This window comes from Xenopus tropicalis, chromosome 2, assembly GCF_000004195.4.
Source record: "Xenopus tropicalis strain Nigerian chromosome 2, UCB_Xtro_10.0, whole genome shotgun sequence".
Lineage (NCBI taxonomy): Eukaryota > Metazoa > Chordata > Amphibia > Anura > Pipidae > Xenopus > Xenopus tropicalis.
The window spans coordinates 10376552-10399529 of NC_030678.2; the positions used below are offsets into that span (position 1 = coordinate 10376552).

At 43.1% G+C, this 22978-nt stretch overlaps 1 long non-coding RNA gene across 1 annotated transcript; it reads left to right on the top strand.

The window, feature by feature from the left end:
* Positions 1-3032: 3032 nt before the first annotated feature.
* LOC116408749 lies at positions 3033-21781 on the top strand. Its single transcript, XR_004221200.1, has 7 exons — positions 3033-3300; positions 4544-4630; positions 7023-7121; positions 8877-8969; positions 12789-12863; positions 15621-15662; positions 21319-21781. It is a non-coding gene; the product is annotated as an uncharacterized LOC116408749 (long non-coding RNA).
* Positions 21782-22978: the final 1197 nt, after the last annotated feature.

The following is a 22978-nucleotide window of genomic DNA, read 5'->3' on the forward strand; positions in this document are numbered from 1 at the left end:
TGGGTTAGTAAATTAGCCCCTAAGTGTTTGTGAATCATGCGTTAGTATAATTTCAGCGCGCAAATTAACACATGCGTTAAAATTACCGAATGCGATTTGCGACTTAACGCACGCGGTAATACTGTAGTGAATCGCGTGTTAATTTTTGCGTCAATTTTAACTCAAAAAAGCATGCAATAAAGATTTAGTGAATCAGCCCTAAGTTTGTGTATTTTCATATGGAAACTTTATTGATTTTATTATCTTCAGGGATCCCCAACCAGTGGCTCGGGGTAACATGTTGCTCCCCAACCCCTTGGATGTTGCTCCCAGTGGCCCCAAAGTGGCCCCAGGTGCCATTTTTACATTTCTGGCTTGGGGGCAAGTATTGGAAGCCCAGAGACAGTTTTACTCCAAGCAGAGCCTCCCGCAGTCACATGGGGAAACAAATAGCCAATCACAGCCCTTATTTGGCCCCCAAAGAACTTTTTTCAGGCATGTGTGGCTCACCGACACTTTTTTACATCTGAGTGTTTTTTGCGGGATAATTTGCCAATGGCGAAATGTGGAAATTTGCTGCCATTCCATGCCTGGTAAAAAAATTCGCTCATTACTATTGATCACGTCAAAAAAGGCACGGATGCGTCAAAAATGGTGGTCATATAAAAAGGCGTAGACACATCAAAAAAGGCAGTCGCGTCAACAAAAGGCGTAACCCATAAAAAAAGGAGCAGATGTGGTTGCATAAAAAAAATCACAGTCGTGGGAACAATGTCGCACACATTTAAAAAGTCACGTGGTAGCTGCATTTCACAAATTTTTCAATGTTTCACAATTTTTTTAGCAATTTCATGAATTTTCTGCCAAAGCGAAACGGGACAGATTCACTCATCACTACTCACGAGTTAAAAAGGTTGGAGATCCCTGGTTATCGCACTAGGTCAAACATTTTCCCACATTACCCAAAAGCCTTATTATGTTAGGGCAGTAAAACTCCTTGATTTGATATTGTAGTAACACTATATTTTTTTTTAACTCTTGTTTTAATGTAGCCACAACAGTCGAAACCAACCTCTGCAATTAGAAGGCCATGTAAGTGTGTTTTGGTAATGAAAGCTTAGGAATTCATATATAAGTTAATGGGAAACTATACCCCCAGAATGAATATGTTATTATTATATCATATTAAGTGGCCTATTAAAGAATCTCCCCAAACTGGAATATATATATCAGTAAATATTGCCCTTTTACATCCTTTCCCTTGAGCCGCCATTTAGTGATGGGCTGTGTGTTCCCTCAGAGATCAGCTGACAGGAAGTGACGCAGCTCTAACTGTAACAGGAAGTAGTGTTCAGTCTATACTATTTTATATAGTACAATAAATACTTTGGGGCACATTTACTAAGACACGAATCTGAACCGAATTGGAAAAATTCCGATTTGAAAACGAACATTTTGCGACTTTTTCGTATTTTTTGCGATTTTTCGGCGTCTTTACGACTTTTTCGTTACCTATACGATTTGTGCGAAAAAACGAGAGTTTTTCGTAGCCATTCCGAAAGTTGCGCAAAATCTGCCGATTTTTTCGTAGCGTTAAAACTTGCGCAAAAAGTTGCGCCTTTTTCGTAGCGTTAAAACTTAAAAGGTGCGACGTTCCGCGCAAGTTTTAACGCTACGAAAAAAGCGCAACTTTTTGCGCAAGTTTTAACGCTACGAAAAATCGCCAGATTTCGCGCAACTTTCGGAATGGCTACGAAAAACTCGCGTTTTTTCGCACAAATCGTATTGGTAACGAAAAAGTCGTAAAGACGCCGAAAAAATCGCAAAAAATACGAAAAAGTCGCAAAATACCGATCATTACGAAAAAAACACAATCGGACGCATTCGGCCCGTGCGTGGCTTAGTAAATGTGCCCCTTTGTGTTACATTGAAAGAATATAAACCAACAATACTACATTTTTAAATGAAAAAGAACTGTAATTGACCTGTGGGGCAGTATAATATTGAACAAAAATACATACCTTTCTCCCTGCATGCAGATTTATTTTGTTTCTCTATTACAAGCAGCTGAACTGCATCTCTTTTACTAACTTCCTTGTCTGGCATAAAGCCCCACCTCCTTTTGCTTTCTGAGCACTAGGGATGTAGCGAACTTCGCCAAAAATGTTCGCGAACCCGTTCGCGGACTTTCGGCAAAACTCTCGAATATTCACGAACTTTGCGAACCCCATAGACTTCAATGGGAAGGCGAACTTTAAAACCTAGAAAAGCCATTTCTGGCCAGAAAACTGATTTTAAAGTTGTTTAAAGGGTGCCACGACCTGGACAGTGACATGCAGGAGGGGGATCAAGGGCAAAAACTTCTCTGAAAAATACTTTGAAAAAAAAACGCCAAAAAATAACGCCAAAAAAACCCCTTAAGCTATTCCTATGTATACGCAAAGGTGAAAAACCGAAGCGAAAAAACGCGGCGGAAAAAACCGAGGCAAAAAAACGAGGCGCAAAAAAAAACGCGGCAAACCCAAAATGGCGAACATTGCCAAAAGTTCACGAATTTGCGGACTTGCGAACACTCGATGTTCGCGCGAATTAGTTCGCCGGTGAACAGTTCGCTACATCTCTACTGAGCACTCCTCTCTCTGACTATAAAGACCTCAAAGAGGTTCCTACTGGGCACGCTCACTGCCTCTGCTCCAATTTAAATCAATGAGGCACGTGCAGTAGGCACCTCTTTGAGGTCATCATAATAAGAGAGAGGAGTGCTCAGAAAGCAAAATAGAGGGTGGAGCTTAGACAAGGAAGTCAGTAAAAGAGCTGTAGTTGAACTGGATGTAATAGAGAAACAAAATAAATCTAAATGCAGGGAGAAAAGTATGTTATTCTGGGGGCTGTACAGAGTAATTGTATTAGATTAAAAAAAAGGTTTACTTATTCTTTAATGCTTTTTGCAACAATGTGCATTACATAATGTAGCAATATGTATTAGATTTAGCCACTAGAGGTCTCCCTCCTTTTAGACCTGGGTACATGTTAGCTAACTGAGACTTGTTGGTACCTGCAGAGAGTGTGTTCAGCAGTAATGGCTTCTATTAGAATCATCTAATAACGTTTGATCCTGAGATTGTTTCACCTTGATTTGGAACCTATCTTTACACATAATTTGTGGTTTCACATTAAGACAATGATCAGTTATGCTTCATAAAGCCTGCAGTTAAATATGTTTTCCTTATATCATTCCAATTCAACCAGCACCACCACCATACAGCCCCCCAGAGCCTACAGTCGCATTCATAGAACTACCTCGAGCTCCAAATACTGAAAGTAAGTGATTTTTATGGATAAAAGTTCTATACTAACAAAACCTTTTTTCTGTAATAATAAAACAGTACCTGTACTTGATCCCAACTAAGATATAATTACCCCTTATTGGGGGCAGAACAGCCCTATTGGGTTTATTTAATGGTTAAATGATTCCCTTTTCTCTGTAATAATAAAACAGTACCTGTACTTGATCCCAACTAAGATATAATTACCCCTTATTGGGGGCAGAACAGCCCTATTGGGTTTATTTAATGGTTAAATGATTCCCTTTTCTCTGTAATAATAAAACAGTACCTGTACTTGATCCCAACTAAGATATAATTACCCCTTATTGGGGGCAGAACAGCCCTATTGGGTTTATTTCATGGTTAAATGATTCCCTTTTCTCTGTAATAATAAAACAGTACCTGTACTTGATCCCAACTAAGATATAATTACCCCTTATTGGGGCAGAACAGCCCTATTGGGTTTATTTAATGGTTAAATGATTCCCTTTTCTCTGTAATAATAAAACAGTACCTGTACTTGATCCCAACTAAGATATAATTACCCCTTATTGGGGGCAGAACAGCCCTATTGGGTTTATTTCATGGTTAAATGATTCCCTTTTCTCTGTAATAATAAAACAGTACCTGTACTTGATCCCAACTAAGATATAATTACCCCTTATTGGGGGCAGAACAGCCCTATTGGGTTTATTTCATGGTTAAATGATTCCCTTTTCTCTGTAATAATAAAACAGTACCTGTACTTGATCCCAACTAAGATATAATTACCCCTTATTGGGGCAGAACAATGCTATTGGGTTTATTTAATGTTTTAAATGATTTTTTTAGTAGACTTAAGGCAGGAGATCCAAATTAGGGAAAGATCCCTTATCCGGAAAACCCCAGGTCCCGAGCATTCTGGATAACAGGTCCCATACCTATACAATGGAAAATATTAAGAAAATGAACACCATAAAGAGTGCCAAATTCTACAAAATTAGGTTTATGTACCACATTTTGGCTAAAAAAATGACAACTTGAGTGGTACAACAAGGCCCTCTTTATATGTAAGTCTTCTGCAGCCCATTGGTGCGCTAAATATTGTGCTGCATTTAGAATTTAGCAACAATATACATTATTATTATTATTAACATTTATTTATAAAGCGCCAACATATTTCGCAGCAACAATATACATTATATAATTTGTGGTTAAGTGTTTTGTAGAGCTTGTGGTTGAGTTTGTTATCATTCCAGGCCATCCTGCACCCCCACCATACAGCCTTTGTGTCAATCGTGTAGCAGCTCCTCCAGCACAAAGCCAGTCATCAGCGAGTCCTTCAAGTACGTGATTCTTATATGAATAAAAGCCTTATCATAGCAAAGTATAGGATTTTTCAAGGAGTGATTTAAAGGGATTTTGTTGTGATCTGTATGGGGTACTGTTTATTTCTAAATGACACTGTTACACAGCAAATAATTTCCTCTGCCATTTAATATTTTATTCTTGAACCAACAAATGTATTTGTAGCTGTAATATTGGTGTGTAGGCGCCATCTCAGTGCATTGTGCCTGAGTCTGAGCTTTCAGCCAGCGCTACACATTAGAACTGCTTTCAGCTAACCTATTGTTTCTCCTACTCCCATGTAACTGGAGGAGTCCCAAGCCGGACTTGGATTTCTTACTATTGAGTGCTATTCTGATACCTACTGGGAGCTGCTATCTTGCTCCCTTCCCATTGTTCTGCTGATCGTCTGCTGGGGGTGAGGGGGGGGGATATCACTCCAACTTGCAGCGCAGCAGTAAAGTGTGCCTGAGTCTGAGCTTTCAGCCAGCGCTACACATTAGAACTGCTTTCAGCTAACCTATTGTTTCTCCTACTCCCATGTAACTGGAGGAGTCCCAAGCCGGACTTGGATTTCTTACTAGTCATGGGCGAAAAGTTTCACTAGGCATGGATTCGCGGCGAAAAAAGAATAGTTGCGGGCGACAAAATAATAGCTGCGTGCGACGAAACAATAGCCGTGCGACAAAACAATAGCCGTGGGCGCCGAACCAATAGCCGCGCAACAAAATAATAGCCGCGTGCGACGAAACAATAGCCACGCGCGACAATTTTTTTTGTCGCACGACATTTTCGCTGTTTCGCGAATTTTTCGCCATTTCGCGGATCTTTTGAAAGATTCGCGAATTTTTCGGCGAAGCGAAACGGAACAGATTCGCTCATCACTATTTCTTACTATTGAGTGCTATTCTGATACCTACTGGGAGCTGCTATCTTGCTCCCTTCCCATTGTTCTGCTGATCGGCTGCTGGGGGGAGGGGGGGGGATATCACTCCAACTTGCAGCGCAGCAGTAAAGTGTGCCTGAGTCTGAGCTTTCAGCCAGCGCTACACATTAGAACTGCTTTCAGCTAACCTATTGTTTCTCCTACTCCCATGTAACTGGAGGAGTCCCAAGCCGGACTTGGATTTCTTACTATTGAGTGCTATTCTGATACCTACTGGGAGCTGCTATCTTGCTCCCTTCCCATTGTTCTGCTGATCGGCTGCTGGGGGTGGGGGGGGGATATCACTCCAACTTGCAGCGCAGCAGTAAAGTGTGCCTGAGTCTGAGCTTTCAGCCAGCGCTACACATTAGAACTGCTTTCAGCTAACCTATTGTTTCTCCTACTCCCATGTAACTGGAGGAGTCCCAAGCCGGACTTGGATTTCTTACTATTGAGTGCTATTCTGATACCTACTGGGAGCTGCTATCTTGCTCCCTTCCCATTGTTCTGCTGATCGGCTGCTGGGGGTGAGGGGGGGGGATATCACTAGGGATGTAGCGAACCCGCGCAAAAATGTTCGCAAACCCGTTCGCGGACTTTCGCCAAAACTCGCGAATATTCGCGAACTTTGCGAACCCCATAGACTTCAATGGGAAGGCGAACTTTAAAACCTAGAAAAGCCATTTCTGGCCAGAAAAATGATTTTAAAGTTGTTTAAAGGGTGCCACGACCTGGACAGTGGCATGCAGGAGGGGGATCAAGGGCAAAAACTTCTCAGAAAAATACTTGTAAAAAAACCGCCAAAAAAAAGAGCAAAAAAAAAAAACGCAAAAAAATAACGCAAAAAAAAGCAAAAAAATAACGCCAAAAAAAAAAACCGCAAGCTATTCCTATGTATATGCATAGGCGATAAAACGCGGCGGGAAAACCAAGGCGAAAAAACGCGGCGCCAAAGAAAAACGCGGCGAACCCAAAGTGGCGAACATCGGCAAAAGTCCGCGAATTTTCGCGAACGCGAACACCCGATGTTCGCGCGAATTAGTTCGCCGGCGAACAGTTCGCTACATCTCTAGATATCACTCCAACTTGCAGCGCAGCAGTAAAGTGTGACTGAGTCTGAGCTTTCAGCCAGCGCTACACATTAGAACTGCTTTCAGCTAACCTATTGTTTCTCCTACTCCCATAAACAAATAAAAAAGGTTGAGGAGACTGCCTCACACAGACAAAAGCAAACAAAAGGAATTCTGGGAATGAATTCCAGACTCTTAAAAAATCCCATTTACATGGGTTTATGCTATAGGCTACAGCTCACCCACTGGGTTTGAAGCTGAAGCCAGGACAATAGCTGATCAGATTCACAACTACAGACCGGTATCCTACTCCCATGTAACTGGAGGAGTCCCAAGCCAGACTTGGATTTCTTACTGTTACAGAGCTTGTGGTTGAATTTGTTATTATTGTTCCAGGCTGGCCTGCAAGTCCACCACCATACAGTCTCTATGCACCTAGGGCAAATAGTGCAGCAGCAACTCCAGCAGTAAGCCGATCATCATCGAGGACTTCAAGTAAGTGATTATTTTTTTGGATAAAAGCCGTATCAAAGCAAAACACAGGATTTCTCAGGAACAATTGAAATGTTTGTAATGTATAAGTTTTGGTGCAAGGCATCTGTGTAGGGAAGAGCACTGGGGCCAGCAAAAAAAAAATACTGTTGAATTATGACTTTTAAAACTCAAAAGTCTGACTTCAGGCAGTGTCAGTAAAGATCTGCTCAAGCCAATAAAGTATGTAACCCCTTCTTTGCTGTAACCAAGCCAACAGCATGACTAGGAACGGTTTAGAGCATGGGGTACCTGTGACTCAGTCCTTCAGGATGGGCCTTTGCAAAGTAGAAGGGACCAAAACGGAGCTATGGTGTTGTGCAACGACACCTCACTGTATCTGCGTGCAATGCAAAGTAATAAATGGGCGCCAGAAGGTTCTTGCAGTTTAACGATAGAACCCATTTATTTCATAGACAATCAATATGCAGGATTAGTGCAATATACTCACATACAGCTGTAATATGATAGTAATAGGACAGCCCAGAGAGGATGCACACCTGTTCCTCCCAACTCCTCTTGAGTCTGGGCAGGGTCAATGCCACCTGGTCAGTTGTCCACCCTTTGGAACAGTCAGGTTGGATACCACACTCCTCAGCCCTCATGGTCCCACAGCAACTATGGATCAGGGGTCAAATACTGGCTGCCTCCTATGTGTAAACCGTGGCCCTACGCTAAGGCAACAGTGCCTGTATGGAAGGGTACTTCCAGCTACTTTCCTTGGTGGAGCCAAAACTGCTCCTGCTTCCTTCCCTCTCTATCTCACTTTCCTAGAAAGTGCTTGACACAACTTACTATTTAACTGGTCCTCGTTCACAGGGTCCCTGTCCCCGACTTCTCTAGTGTAGATGAAGACTCTAAGGATAAATGCTTTACTGGGGACCTGTGGAATCAGGCTCAGTGGAACTTCCACCTGGGTCAGCAGATGCAGCCAAAGAGGAAGACCCATCCCTTTGCTAAACACTATATTGGATTGCAAAGGGTGGAGTCAACTCATAATACAACGGAACAAATACGTTATGAGGAAATTAGATCTAAGTTGGATTTGCTTCTCTAGAGAAGGCACTTTAAAAGTGACATAGTAAAGATTCTTTCCAGTAATATGTAACAACTAGATATACCAGATATACTTCTGGGTTCTATAGAGCAAGAGGTTTATGTGCTACATTTTGGCTAAAAGATGAAAACTTGTGTGGTACAAGGCTGTAGCCTTCTGTAGCCTGTTAGTGTGCTAAATATTGTGTGGCATGCAAAATATGGTTAATGGAGAAGGAAAGGTAAGACCTAAGTAAGCTTTATCAGAAAAGGTCTATGTATCCAAAGAAACACAGGATTTCTTTCTGTCTTTTGTGTACACATGTTCTTAAGTGACTTCCTGTTCTCAGAAAAATTCTTCACGGCAGGGCACGAGTCTACTCAGTTTGTGCCTCTCTCCCCCTCCCATCAGAATTTGCTCCCCCTCCCAACTCTGTTTAATGTGAGCTACCAGCCTCTAGAGCTACAGCACAGAAGCTACGGAGACCAAGCTAAAATGGCAGCTGCTATCTTAAACAAACAGAGGGATCTTCTAAGACTGTTTACTTGGGTATGGTAAAGCTTTCTGCAGAAGAAATATAGCATTCTAGATTGCACTAATATGGCCAAAATGGCTTTTATTTTCCTTAAGTAAGTCCATACTCCCTTAATTATTACAGAGCTTGTGGTTTGTTATTGTTCCAGGCGAGCCTGCACCCCAACCGATATACTATGCACCTAGGGCCAATCATGAAGCAGAACCTCCAGCAGTACGCCAATCATCATCAAGGTCTTCAAGTAAGTGATGGGGCTTTTGTTCATAAAATAATCAAAGCAAAGGATTTCTCAGGAACAACTGAAATGTCTGTAATGTATAAGTTTTGGTGCAAGGCATCTGTACATAGGGGCTAAAGTGATATTATCTCTGATGCAGTTCAATGAGAAAATGAATCTAATTCATGTCCAGGATTTCAAGTGATAAACCTTAGGGGTCATTTACTATTCCACCAAGGGAATTGCTGTACTGTGCTCCTTAGGGTTGCCACCTTTCTCTCCAGGCAGGGGGCAGGACAGTGACATCATGTGGGGGGCAGACAAGTGTACTCATGGGGTGGGTATCATTAGGGGGTGGGGCTATGACACAGCAATCAGGGTTGGCTGAATTTAAGCTTTAAAAAGGTCTTGAGAAACTAGTCATTCAAATAGTTACTCCAGTAGTAAAGAGGAGAACAAAGTGAAACACTGACCCTAATCAAATGACACTACTGCACCTTATTTGTCAAAAAGCTCCACAGTTGGATAGGAAAAGCTTTGACTGGGATTCTGGGACTTTCTTTCTGTTGGTCTTGCTCCATTCTGGTGATACTTTGGGATCATCAACCTGTTGATTAACATTTACCTAATCTTCGGTTTTTGAAGGCAGGTTGTCTTGGATGAACCATATCAAGAGCCATGTATGGCCATGTATGGGCCACTGGGATACCAGGGAAAAAATTGATGGGCCTCTGCCCTGGTGTATGTTTTCAGCAGGTTTGCACGTGTAGGGGTGGGGTAGATATTATGGGTAGTGATGGGCGAATTTCCACATTTTGCTGTTGGTGTTGGCTGATTGTTTCACGAAATGGATGAAGAAATTCGCAGCAGAAAAATTCACTGTGAGTCCAAAAATTGTTGCAAGAATAATCACGCATCAAAAGAATAGTCGCGCGTCCAAAAATTGTTGCAAGAATAGTCGCGAGAGTCACGGGCACAATTTTTTTTTTCCGCGCGTCATTTTCGTTGTTTCGCAAATCTTTTGAAATCTTTTTTTTTCCGGTGAAGCGAAATGGGACATCACTTATTATGATGAGAGCCCTTGTGGTCAGTAACTTCAGTGGGCCCAAGGGTCCCTAGTTCAACACTGCATACAGTAAGGTGACTAGGCATTACCAGTTTCCCAGACTGTATTTACTTTGCAACTACATCTGGTACAAAATACCAACATTTGAAAAAAGTCAGTTTGGTGCATATGCTTTACTAGAATGCCAGGCTCCGGTTTTGCATGAATGGCACGTACAGCCAATGCCTTGCCAGACTAGAAAGCTACTGTATTTTAATGGTGATATTTTAGATAAATGATAAGATCAAGACCCATTTACTAACCATCGAGTTTACTTTTTTTCTTGAATCCGATTTTTAGTGCTAAAAGTCGCAGTGAAAAAATGCCACAACTTTTATGAGATTTACTATGCAAATAAAGGGCTAAAAATCCAACTTGATGAATTCATGTAGATCGTATTTGTCACGTCGAGTACGAAAGTTTCAGATTCATTCAAGCTTCATTATCATGACTTTCCTTTGGCCGGGTTGGTGCTGCAGAGTGCCATTGAGCCCTATGGGAGACTTTCCTTGGGCCGGGTTGGAGCTGCAGAGTGCCATTGAGCCCTATGGGAGACTTTCCTTGGGCCGGGTTGGAGCTGCAGAGTGCCATTGAGCCCTATGGGAGACTTTCCTTGGGCCAGGTTGGAGCTGTAGAGTGCCATTGAGCCTTATGGGAGACTTTCCTTGGGCCAGGTTGGAGCTGCAGAGTGCCATTGAGCCCTATGGGAGACTTTCCTTGGGCCGGGTTGGAGTTGCAGAGTGCCATTGAGCCCTATGGGAGACTTTCCTTGGGCCGGGTTGGAGCTGCAGAGTGCCATTGAGCCCTATGGGAGACTTTCCTTGGGCCAAGTTGGAGCTGCAGAGTGCCATTGAGCCCTATGGGAGACGTACCTTGGGCCAGGTTGGAGCTGCAGAGTGCCATTGAGCCCTATGGGAGGCTTTCCTTGGGCCGGGTTGGAGCTGCAGAGTGCCATTGAGTCCTATGGGAGACTTTCCTTTGGCCAGGTTGGTGCTGCAGAGTGCCATTGAGCCCTATGGGAGACTTTCCTTGGGCCGGGTTGGAGCTGCAGAGTGCCATTGAGCCCTATGGGAGACTTTCCTTGGGCCGGGTTGGAGCTGCAGAGTGCCATTGAGCCCTATGGGAGACTTTCCTTGGGCCGGGTTGGAACTGCAGAGTGCCATTGAGCCCTATGGGAGACTTTCCTTGGGCCGGGTTGGAACTGCAGAGTGCCATTGAGCCCTATGGGAGACTTTCCTTGGGCCAAGTTGGAACTGCAGAGTGCCATTGAGCCCTATGGGAGACGTTCCTTGGGCCAGGTTGGAGCTGCAGAGTGCCATTGAGCCCTATGGGAGGCTTTCCTTGGGCCTGGTTGGAGCTGCAGAGTGCCATTGAGCCCTATGGGAGACTTTCCTTGGGCCGGGTTGGAGCTGCAGAGTGCCATTGAGCCCTATGGGAGACTTTCCTTGGGCCGGGTTGGAGCTGCAGAGTGCCATTGAGCCCTATGGGAGGCTTTCCTTGGGCCGGGTTGGAGCTGCAGAGTGCCATTGAGCCCTATGGGAGACTTTCCTTGGGCCGGGTTGGAGCTGCAGAGTGCCATTGAGCCCTATGGGAGACTTTCCTTGGGCCAGGTTGGAGCTGTAGAGTGCCATTGAGCCTTATGGGAGACTTTCCTTGGGCCAGGTTGGAGCTGCAGAGTGCCATTGAGCCCTATGGGAGGCTTTCCTTGGGCCGGGTTGGAGCTGCAGAGTGCCATTGAGCCCTATGGGAGACTTTCCTTGGGCCGGGTTGGAGCTGCAGAGTGCCATTGAGCCCTATGGGAGACTTTCCTTGGGCCGGGTTGGAGCTGCAGAGTGCCATTGAGCCCTATGGGAGACTTTCCTTGGGCCGGGTTGGAGCTGCAGAGTGCCATTGAGCCCTATGGGAGACTTTCCTTGGGCCAGGTTGGAGCTGCAGAGTGCCATTGAGCCTTATGGGAGACTTTCCTTGGGCCAGGTTGGAGCTGCAGAGTGCCATTGAGCCCTATGGGAGGCTTTCCTTGGGCCGGGTTGGAGCTGCAGAGTGCCATTGAGCCCTATGGGAGGCTTTCCTTGGGCCGGGTTGGAGCTGCAGAGTGCCATTGAGCCCTATGGGAGACTTTCCTTGGGCCAGGTTGGAGCTGCAGAGTGCCATTGAGCCCTATGGGAGACTTTCCTTGGGCCAGGTTGGAGCTGCAGAGTGCCATTGAGCCCTATGGGAGACTTTCCTTGGGCCGGGTTGGAGCTGCAGAGTGCCATTGAGCCCTATGGGAGACTTTCCTTGGGCCGGGTTGGAGCTGCAGAGTGCCATTGAGCCCTATGGGAGACTTTCCTTGGGCCAGGTTGGAGCTGCAGAGTGCCATTGAGCCCTATGGGAGACTTTCCTTGGGCCGGGTTGGAGCTGCAGAGTGCCATTGAGCCCTATGGGAGACTTTCCTTGGGCCGGGTTGGAGCTGCAGAGTGCCATTGAGCCCTATGGGAGACTTTCCTTGGGCCGGGTTGGAGCTGCAGAGTGCCATTGAGCCCTATGGGAGACTTTCCTTGGGCCAGGTTGGAGCTGCAGAGTGCCATTGAGCCCTATGGGAGACTTTCGTTTTCGTGATATTTGCGATAATTGGAAATTATTGTATCTAATCTGAATTTTGGAATTCGAACTCGTACTTTGATGAATCTGTTAAACACTAGCCAGAGGCTTTCTGTATCATTTATTTCTCATTAACAAACTCTTACTTTGTTTTAAAGGAATGAAGAATGCTGGCTGCATGGCAGGATGCCTTGTGTTTTTAATCATTTTTGCAGTGATGATCTGGCAGATAGGTAAGAGAGACTGTAGTTTTCATCTTGTGTTTTTTGTCCGTCATCTAAAAGCACTGATATAGGGGCAGAGTTGGTTTTGCAATTCATTAAATACATACATATATAGTAGGATTTAATACTGTTGGTTAGTACATTTTCATGCTTAAAGTGAAGACGCACAGATAAGTAGAGATGTAGCGAACTGTTCGCCGGCGAACTAATTCGCGCGAACATCGGGTGTTCGCAAGTTCGGAAGTTTGCAAACTTTTCGCGTATGTTCGCAATTTGGGTTTGCCGCGTTTTTTTTCCGCTGCATTTTTTCTCTGCATTTTTTCTCGGCCTAAAAACGCCGCACAAGCCACACATGACGTTTTTCAGCCTAGTACTGGTGTAAGCAAATCCCGTTTCCATGGTGCTAATAGTGCGAAATAGCAAAAAACGCCACATATTTCCGCTAGAATAGCTTGCGTTTTTGCGCAATGCTGTGTTAACAAAGTATTTTTCAGAGAAGTTTTTGCCCTTGATCCCCCTCCTGCATGCCACTGTCCAGGTCGTGGCACCCTTTAAACAACTTTAAAATCAGTTTTCTGGGCAGAAATGGCTTTTCTAGGTTTTAAAGTTCACCTTCCCATTGAAGTCTATGGGGTTCACAAAGTTCGCGAATATTCGCGCTTTTTGGCGTAAGTTCGCGAACGTGTTCGCGAACATTTTTTTTGAGGTTCGCTACATCTCTACAGATAAGAACTATAGAATGTGAAAACCCATTGGGCCAGATTCAGATGAATGAGAAAAAGCATCACCTATTCAATACCTAAATTCCCCATAGGCTTCTATTGAGATAAACCAAGTTTCATTGGACTGAAACTGCCCAGTGATCATTGAATATATAAAATATAGTAAGCCTATCCCTCACAGGTGTTGTTCTTTCTAAATCGGTGTTCCCCAACCAGTGGCTCGGGGGTAACATGTTGCTCCCCAACCCCTTGGATGTTGATCTCAGGGCCCCCAAACCAGGGAGTTATTTTTGAATTCCTGACTTGGGGGCAAGTTTTGGTTGAATAAAAACAAGATTTCCTACCAAATAAAGCCCCCTGTAAGCTGATACGTAGTGATGGGCGAAATGTTTCGCCAGGCATGGATTCGCGGCGAATTTCCGCGTTTCGCCATTGGCGGATTGTTTCACGAAACGGATGAAAAAATTCGCCGCGGAAAAATTCGCCGCACGTCCAAAAATTGTCGCCGGCGTCAAAAAAAGAATTGTCGCGGGCGTCAAAAGAATAGCCGTGCGACGAAACAATAGCCGCGTGCGACGAAACAATAGCCGCGCGACAAAATAATAGCCGCGTGCGACGAAACAATAGCCGCGCGACAAAACAATAGCCGCGGGCGACGAAACAATAGCCATGCGATGAAACAATAGCCGCGTGCGACAAAACAATAGCCGCGTGCGACGAAACAATAGCCGTGCGACGAAACAATAGCCGTGCGACGAAACAATAGCCGTGCGACAAAACAATAGCCGCGTGCGTCGAAACAATAGCCGTGCGACGAAACAATAGCCGCGGGCGACGAAACAATAGCCGCGGGCGACAAATTTTTTTTGTCGCACGACATTTTCGCCGTTTCGCGAATTTTTCGCCGTTTCGCGGATCTTTTTAAAGATTCGCGAATTTTTCGGCTACGCGAAACGGAACAGATTCGCTCATCACTACTGATACGGTGCATAGAGGCCCCTAATAGCCAATCTTAGCCCTTATTTGGCTCCCGGGAACATTTTTCATGCTTGTGTCGCTCTCCAACTCTTTTTACATTTGAGTGTGGCTCACGTGTAAAAAAAAGGTTTGGGATCCCTGACCTAAATGATGCTTGTTTTTGATCTTAACGGGTTCGAAACCCAACTATAACCCAGTCCCGCTGACCCTAGTTTTTATAGACATTGACAAATATTTGTATTTGATACAAAAGTGGGGAGGATCAAATTTTTTTGGCCTGCTTTTTCTTTTTTTGGTTTCACAGATTCTAAAAATGTGAATTCTGAAACCTCTAAACTTCTCAAAACCTTCTCAAAACCTAGAATAAAAAAATTGCAAAAAAAACGCTTTTGCTTCAATACATTTTTTTGCACTAAAACTCCCAAGATTCGAATTATGGTTCAAAAACTCAAATGATTGATATTTGTTAAGTGCAAAAAAATCAGAAAACTCAGAAGTAAAACCTTGGCATGTAATAGAAGTCAATAGGAGTTGACAAGCCATTTTTTAAGTTTTCTTTGCTTTTTTTTCGTGTTTGTTAACTTACAAATTTGAGGTATTTGAGCTTTTGTTTTTTTTTCATATTTGGATTTTTTAATAAAAAAGCAAAAATGTTAGGTTTTTTTTTTAAAAATTGTAAAATTGTTTGTTCGAATTAGAGTAAACTCTTAAATGCACAAACTAAAAATTTGATATATATTGAATAAGCCCATTGACATGAAAAAGAAAGGCCCCTTGACTCCATTGCATTTGGCTCAATAAACCCTAGACATTAACGGCCCATTTGAGGAAAGAAAAAAATGCAGCAAAAAACACCTATTGCCTCTAACGGTAAAATTCACAATTTTTCCAAAGTTTCATAAATTTGAAGTGAAACAGGGCACTTTCATTCATCCCTACTGTTATACTGCATACAGGGATTGTTACTGCATTCTGGGTTCATTATATGGCACAGGAATCAGACATGGGGATAAAGGGACAGACTTGTTCAGTGCTGGGAAACTGTGCTTATTGCCTCCAATTCCAGTTGCAGGAACAAAGAAAACAGAGTCAGAAATTCACAAACCAGGTAAGATTCTCACTGGAGGATTATTATGCATATTAATGCAGTCACTGGTGGTGGAAATTTGGGGAACACTTTTTTTGTGCAGAGCGAACAGGTGGCTGAGCAGAACAGTGAAGCAGGGGTTAGATCCCCTTTAACAACAAAGGACAAGAACCAAAGCTCCTATCTATCTATCTATCTATCTATCTATCTATCTATCTATCTATCATCTATCTATCTATCATCTATCTATCTATCTATCTATCTATCTATCTATCTATCATCTATCTATCTATCTATCTATCATCTATCTATCTATCTATCTATCTATCTATCTATCTATCTATCATCTATATATATATCTATCTATCATCTATCTATCTATCTATCTATCATCTATCTATTTATCTATCATCTATCTATCTATCAATCATCTATCTATCTATCTATCTACCTATCTATCTATCATCTATCTATCTATCGATCTATCTATCTATCTATCTATCTATCATTTATCTATTTATCTATCATCTATCTATCTATCAATCATCTATCTATCTATCTATCATCTATCTATCAATCATCTATCTATCTATCTATCATCTATCTATCTATCTATCTATCTATCTATTTATCTATCATCTATCTATCTATCTATCTATCTATCTATCTATCTATCTATCTATCTATCAGCTATCTGTCTGTCTATATCTATCTATCTATCTATCTATCTATCTATCTTTCTATCATCTATCTATCTATCTATCTATCTATCTATCTATCTATCTATCTATTATCTATCTATCTATCTATCTATCATTTATCTATCATCTATCTATCTATCTATCTATCTATCTATCTATCTATCTATCAATCATCTATCTATCTATCTATCATCTATCTATTTATCTATCTATCTATCTATTTATCTATCTATCTATCTATCTATCTATCTATCATCTATCTATCTATCTATCTATCTATCTATCTATCATCTATATATTTATCTATCTATCTATCTATCATCTATCTATCTATCTATCTATCTATCTATCTATCTATCTGTCTATATCTATAGTGATGAGTGAATGTTTTCACCAGGCATGGATTCACTCCAAAATTCTGCATTTTGGCATCTGCAGTGGTGATTAACAAATCTGTCCTGTTTCGCTTCGCCATAAAATTCGTGAAACGGCAAGAAAATTTGCGAAACGGCGAAAAATTTGCGAAACGCATTTGTCACACAATTTTTTTTTTGTGGCCCTTGTCTTTTTTGTCGCCCGCAGCTATTTTTGTCGCCGTAGCTATTTTTTTGTCGTCCGTGCTTTCTTTTTATGCAACCGCGCTCATTTTGACACAACTGCACCCAGTTTGACGCGACTGTGCCCAATTTGACACGCAACCAAAAAAGAAATTCCTCGCGCTGAATTTTCCTACGCCGATTTTTCACCCAAGTTCTGCGAAACAATTCGCCAAAGGCGAAATGCGGAAGTTCGCTGCAAATCAATGCCTGGTGAAAAAATTTGTTCATCACTAATCTGCAGCAAAAGTTCACCTCCAAAAATTTACAGAGAAAAAACTTCCATTGACTTTGCACTATGTAGTTGGAGTGAGAGAAAAGTTGCACGTTAGGAGTGAGAAAAAAATGCCCATTGACTTTAAACTTAGAACAGTGGTTCTCAACCTTCCAAATGCCGTGACCCTTTAATACAGTTCCTCATGTTGTGGTGACCCCCAACCATAACATTATTCCTAAGACCATCGGAAATATGTTTTTTCCGATGGTCTTAGGGGACCTCTGTGAAAGAGTTGTTCGACCCCCAAAGGGGTCCCGACCCACAGGTTGAGAACCGCTGACTTAGAACCTATTGTTAAAATTGGCACCAATTCACGGTGCTTTGACATCACACACTGATGGGCTGATAGTGCTAATTAGTGCTGATTGGTGCTTCTGACAAATACAAAGTCCCTACCAGCCTTTCTTTGCTCCCTTCTGCCTTTTGGCTGCTTTTGATTAGTGATGAGCAAAATTTTTAGGCAAGTATGGATTCACTGTGAAATTCCACATCATGCCGTTGGCAAATTTTTTTGTGTGAAGCTGCAGCAAAAATTAGCCGAGTGAGGAAAAAGTTGCGTCAAAAACTAAATTTTCACCAGATTTTGCCAGGGACAGATTTGCTCATCACTACTTTTCATGTTTGTATCTCACCACCCATGTAAGTCTGATGGTGGTCTGTCTTTCTCCCACACCCCCCGGGCAAATGGACGCGGTGGGGGAGTTGGAATTCTCCTCTCCTCCCGTTGCCGGTTCGCACCTATTCCTGTTCCCCCGGCTTTTTTTTTTAACTCATTTGAGGTGCATGCCCTTCAGATCTTCCATCCTCTCTCTGTACGGGGGAGTCATTTACAGGCCCCCCGTCAGCCTCCTCCCCTGCTCCCTTACTCTCTGATTTTGAAACCTGGCTCTCCTTTTTTCCTCTCTACTGACGGCCCTGCAATCGTCCTTGGGGATTTCAACTCCCACATTGATGATCCCTCGCAACCCTGGCCCTCACGTTTAGTCCACCTAACCTCCTCCTTTGAGCTCCAGCAGTGGACAAACACTCCTACTTATAAGGATGGCCACTTTCTGGACTTAGTCTTTACTAAAAACCTGTCCCTTTCTGAGTTTAACAGTGTCCCTTTCCCCTTCTCTGACCATCACCTGGTTACATTTTCCATCTCTCACTCTCCCTCCCAACCTGCTCCTTCCCCCGCTGTATTAATTAGAAATACACGTGATGTAGATCTCCCGGCCTTAGCTCGCTCTTTCAGGTCCAGTCTCTCCTCCTTTGACGAGATGTCTGACCCTGATACCCTGGTTAGGGAGTACAACAGCATACTAGCCTCCACCATTGATTCATTTGCACCCCTTCAGCCTAAGCGTACTCAGGTTCAAACCCCCGCCCCTGGCTGAATGTGCACACCAAATTCCTACGCTCCTGTGTGAGGTCTGCGGAACGTATGTGGAGGAAATCCTGTACGCAAGCAGACTTTATCCATTATAAATTCCTATTGGCCTGCCTCAATTCTGCCCTGTCGAAAGCTAAACAGGAATACTACAACACTCTTATAAACAACAATAAATCCAACCCGAAACGCCTATTTTCTATATTCAATACCCTTCTGCGTCCCTCGCAGACCCCATTACCTCACTTTATACACTCTCCCCAGGACTTTGCTGCTTTTTTCATGAACAAAGTGGAGTCCATTCGCAATCAGATTCCCCCCTCTAGCAATACAGACCAGCTCCTCCTTCCTCAGCCCCCCTCTGCATGTCTTAGCTCTTTTGGTCCCGTAACTGTCTCCGAAGTCTCCCGGCTTCTATTGTCTGTTCCCCTCACCACTTGCTCTCTAGACCCCATGCCTTCCTCTCTGCTCAAACACAGTGCTGCTGAACTTACTCCACCTCTTACTCACATCTTCAACTCTTCTCTGACCTCTGGAAGTTTCCCCTCTTCCTTCAAACAGGCCTGTGTCAAGCCCATCCTTAAAAAGGCCACGCTGGACCAGTCCTGTCTCTCTAACTACCGCCCTGTCTCGCTTCTACCGCTTTCCTCCAAAATCTTAGAGCGCATTGTCTTCTCCCGTATCACTAACTTCCTTAACGCCCATCATTTATTAGACCCGCTGCAATCTGTCTTTCGGCCTGCGCACTCTACTGAGACGGCCTTGTGCAGAGTTACAAAGGATCTTCAGGTTGCCTAAGCCAAAGGTCACTTTTCTGTACTAATCCTCCTAGATCTATCGGCTGCGTTTGATACGGTTGACCACTCCCTCCTGATGCAGATTCTGCATTCGATTGGTCTCCGCAGTCAGGCTGCATCCTGGATCTCTTCCTATATCTCTAACCGTTCATTCACTGTCTCCTATGCTAACATAGTTCCTCCAGTTCCTCTTAATGTGGGGGCACCCCAAGGCTCTGTACTTAATGTGGGGGCACCCCAAGGCTCTGTACTTAATGTGGGGGTACCCCAAGGCTCTGTACTTAATGTGGGGGTACCCCAAGGCTCTGTACTTAATGTGGGGGTACCCCAAGGCTCTGTACTTAATGTGGGGGTACCCCAAGGCTCTGTACTTGGGCCATTGTTGTTCTCCCTTTACACGCTGATCTTATCCATTCATTTGGTTTTAAATCCCATCTGTATGCTGATGATATCCAAATTTACTTTTCGACCCCTTCGTTAACAGTCGAAACTGAGAGTCAAATCTCTAACTGCCTCCTGGCTATCTCTAAGTGGATGAACAAACGCCACCTCAAACTGAACCTAACAAAAACTGAACTAATGATCTTTCCGCGTAAGCCTGGTCCTACCCTCCTCTTTCCTATCTCTATTGATGGCACCATCATCAACCCAGTCGATTCGGCGCGTTGTTTGGGGGGGATCTTTGACTCCAGTCTCTCCTTCTCTGACCACATTAACTCCACTGTCAAAACCTGTCACTTTTTCCTGCGCAATATTGCCAAAATTCATCCCTTTCTCTCTACTGCAACAGCTAGGCTGCTCATGCATGCTCTCATCCTATCCCGACTTGACTACTGTAACCTGCTGCTAACCGGCCTCCCTAACTCCCATCTTTCCCCCCTACAGTCTGTATTAAATACTGCTGCCAGAATTCTCCTCCTCTCATCCAGGAGAGTTCAGGCCCTTCCCCTGCTAAAGGCCTTATTGTGGCTCCTATTAAACACAGAATATCTTACAAACTCCTTCTCCTAACCTTCAAAGCCCTCCATTCCTCTGCTCCTCACTACATCTCTTCCCTTGTGTCTCCGTACGTTCCTGGCCGACTCCTTCGTTCCTCACAGAGCAATTGCTTGGTTGCGCCCCCCACTACTACTGCGGTTTCCCGCCTTAACCCTTTCTGCCCTGCTGCCCCTTACATTGGGAATGCCCCCCCTGATTTCCTCCGCAGAGAATCCTCCCTCAGTCTTTTTAAAACTAAACTTAAAGACTCCCTTTTGGAGCACTCGCCCAGCACCTGATCTGGGAACTGGCACTTATATTGTAATGTCACCCACTGTCACCTACAGCACTTATATTTGCCCATTTGTGTCTGTAAGTTACCCTCCCATATAGATTGTAAGCTCTACGGGGCAGGAACCTCCATCCTCTTGTGTCTTTGACTCTTAACTTATTGCAAATGTACCTTGTATTTATTGTTATACTTTGTATTTATCTATTATTATCTTAACCCCCTGTTTGTATTAATGTATCCTACTGTACAGCGCTGCGTACATAAGTAGCACTTTATAAATAAAGTTATACATACATACATACATACATACATACAACACTGGGGAAATTATTTAGAGAACCCAATGTAAGTTATTTCCCAACTTTATTGAGATTTGCTGAAATGTTTGCCGCCCTTGAAGGGGTCCAACTTATGGATAATTATAATGAGTGCTGTATACAGAATTTGCCTTTGTCATTCTCCCATTCACGCTAATTGTGCACAAAGGCACAAGAGGGGTTTCTGTGAGCGGTAAAGGTATTTCCCTAGGGCACCATAAATACACCACTTTCCCCATAACAGATAGTGTATTTGAAATAATTCAGAACCTTCAGTTGGTGCATTAAATGGCGTATGTCTATTTTCCAGGGAACCAGATATTGTGACTAATTCTTTTTCATTTCAGGTTGGTGATCTTACATAACAAATGAAACCTCGCCTATAGCTGTTGAGAACATCCTTTATATTGTGGTCCTTTTTAAGACTGAAGAACTTTCACCAACCATGGCTCTTCTTGAAGGACACATCATGTAGGTTCAATTAAAAGAAATGCTCATCTTTTGTGGTTTCTGCACCTTCTACACCTCGGCAGTAGCATTGTGGACTGATAATGAACTTTTAAAGCTACATAAGCCGACTGCAATAGGTGGAACCCAGAGTGACTGTTGGGTGTGGTCTCACTTTCCTGTTCGCAGCATGTTTGGAGCCCCCTTTCCATGGACTGATATTCAAGCAAGTTATGTGGTTCATTTCTCAAATATTAATCCTGATATAACTGATTTAGAGAGACCAGTTGGAATGGAGAGAAGATAACGAAACAGCCCCAAGTACTTGTATTAATGGGGAACTAATGTCTAAAATAAAATATCATTAGAATTTTCTATACTGAACTTAAAAATAAACATTCTGAACTTACTGCGCCAGCCAAGAGGTTGAGAAGCCTAATTAAAGTAAAGATTTAGGCTTTCAAATTTTCCACAGGGGGCCGCCATGTTGTTACTTTGTTAAACTATCTTTTGTAAGACCAAGACCATGCACATGCTCAGTTTGCTCTGGGCTGCTGTTGGGAGGCTCAGCTTAGGGATCTTAGTAAAATATCAAAACAGCACAAATCAGGCAATATCTGCAATAGAAGCTGATACAGAAAGGCTGAATCTGGCTCCAGTGTTCCAGGCCCTTTGTTCCTGCAATTGGAGTTGGGAGCAATAAGCACAGTTTCCCAGCACTGAACAAGTCTGTCCCTTTATCCCCATGTCTGATTCCTGTGCCATATAATGACGGGAAAATGCCATCATTATCTCTATATGTAAGGTACCAGCAAGGGGCCTGACACAGTGCTGGGAATCAGCATTCTCATTGGTCACTTCTCTTGCATCTTTAATTAGGTTTTCAGTCAGTAGAATTGTTATTGGTGAGTTGGTTTCCATGTGTAATTATCTTTTTCATCAACTTCTATAGAGAACTGGGGGGGGGGGGGCGCAGTGGGACAGCTTTATGGTTGGGTTTAGTGTCCCTTTAAACATGAGACAGTTGATCACAGTGTAGGAAAACATGTGGAATGTCTTCTACTTATGCATGTCTCTTAATTTATAAATGGTGCATTCTGATGTAGAAATGTATAATTTATATAGTGAATAAAATACCTTCTTCTGTTAGATATAACTGAGGAGTTCCATGACCATATGAAGGTACAAGGCTGAAGGGAGATATTCTGATATCTGCCTATGTTTTTCATATTTGGTACTTTATTTATTATAATATACAAGTTTCAGTGAGTCATGTGACAGAATTTATGTTACTAAGCACCAATTCTAACTGATGACATCACTAAGAACCATTTATACAAATATAATCTACAGGCCATTCATGGCTCTTGTGCATTATATAGTGAATAAAGTACCCCCTATTGTAAAATATTGGGATATGATAAGTCCCCGAGGAGTTCCTTATAATATATAGTGAATAAAGTGCCCCCTATTGTAACATATAGGGATATTATAAGCCCCCGAGGAGTTCCTTATAATATATAGTGAATAAAGTGCCCCCTATTGTAACATATAGGGATA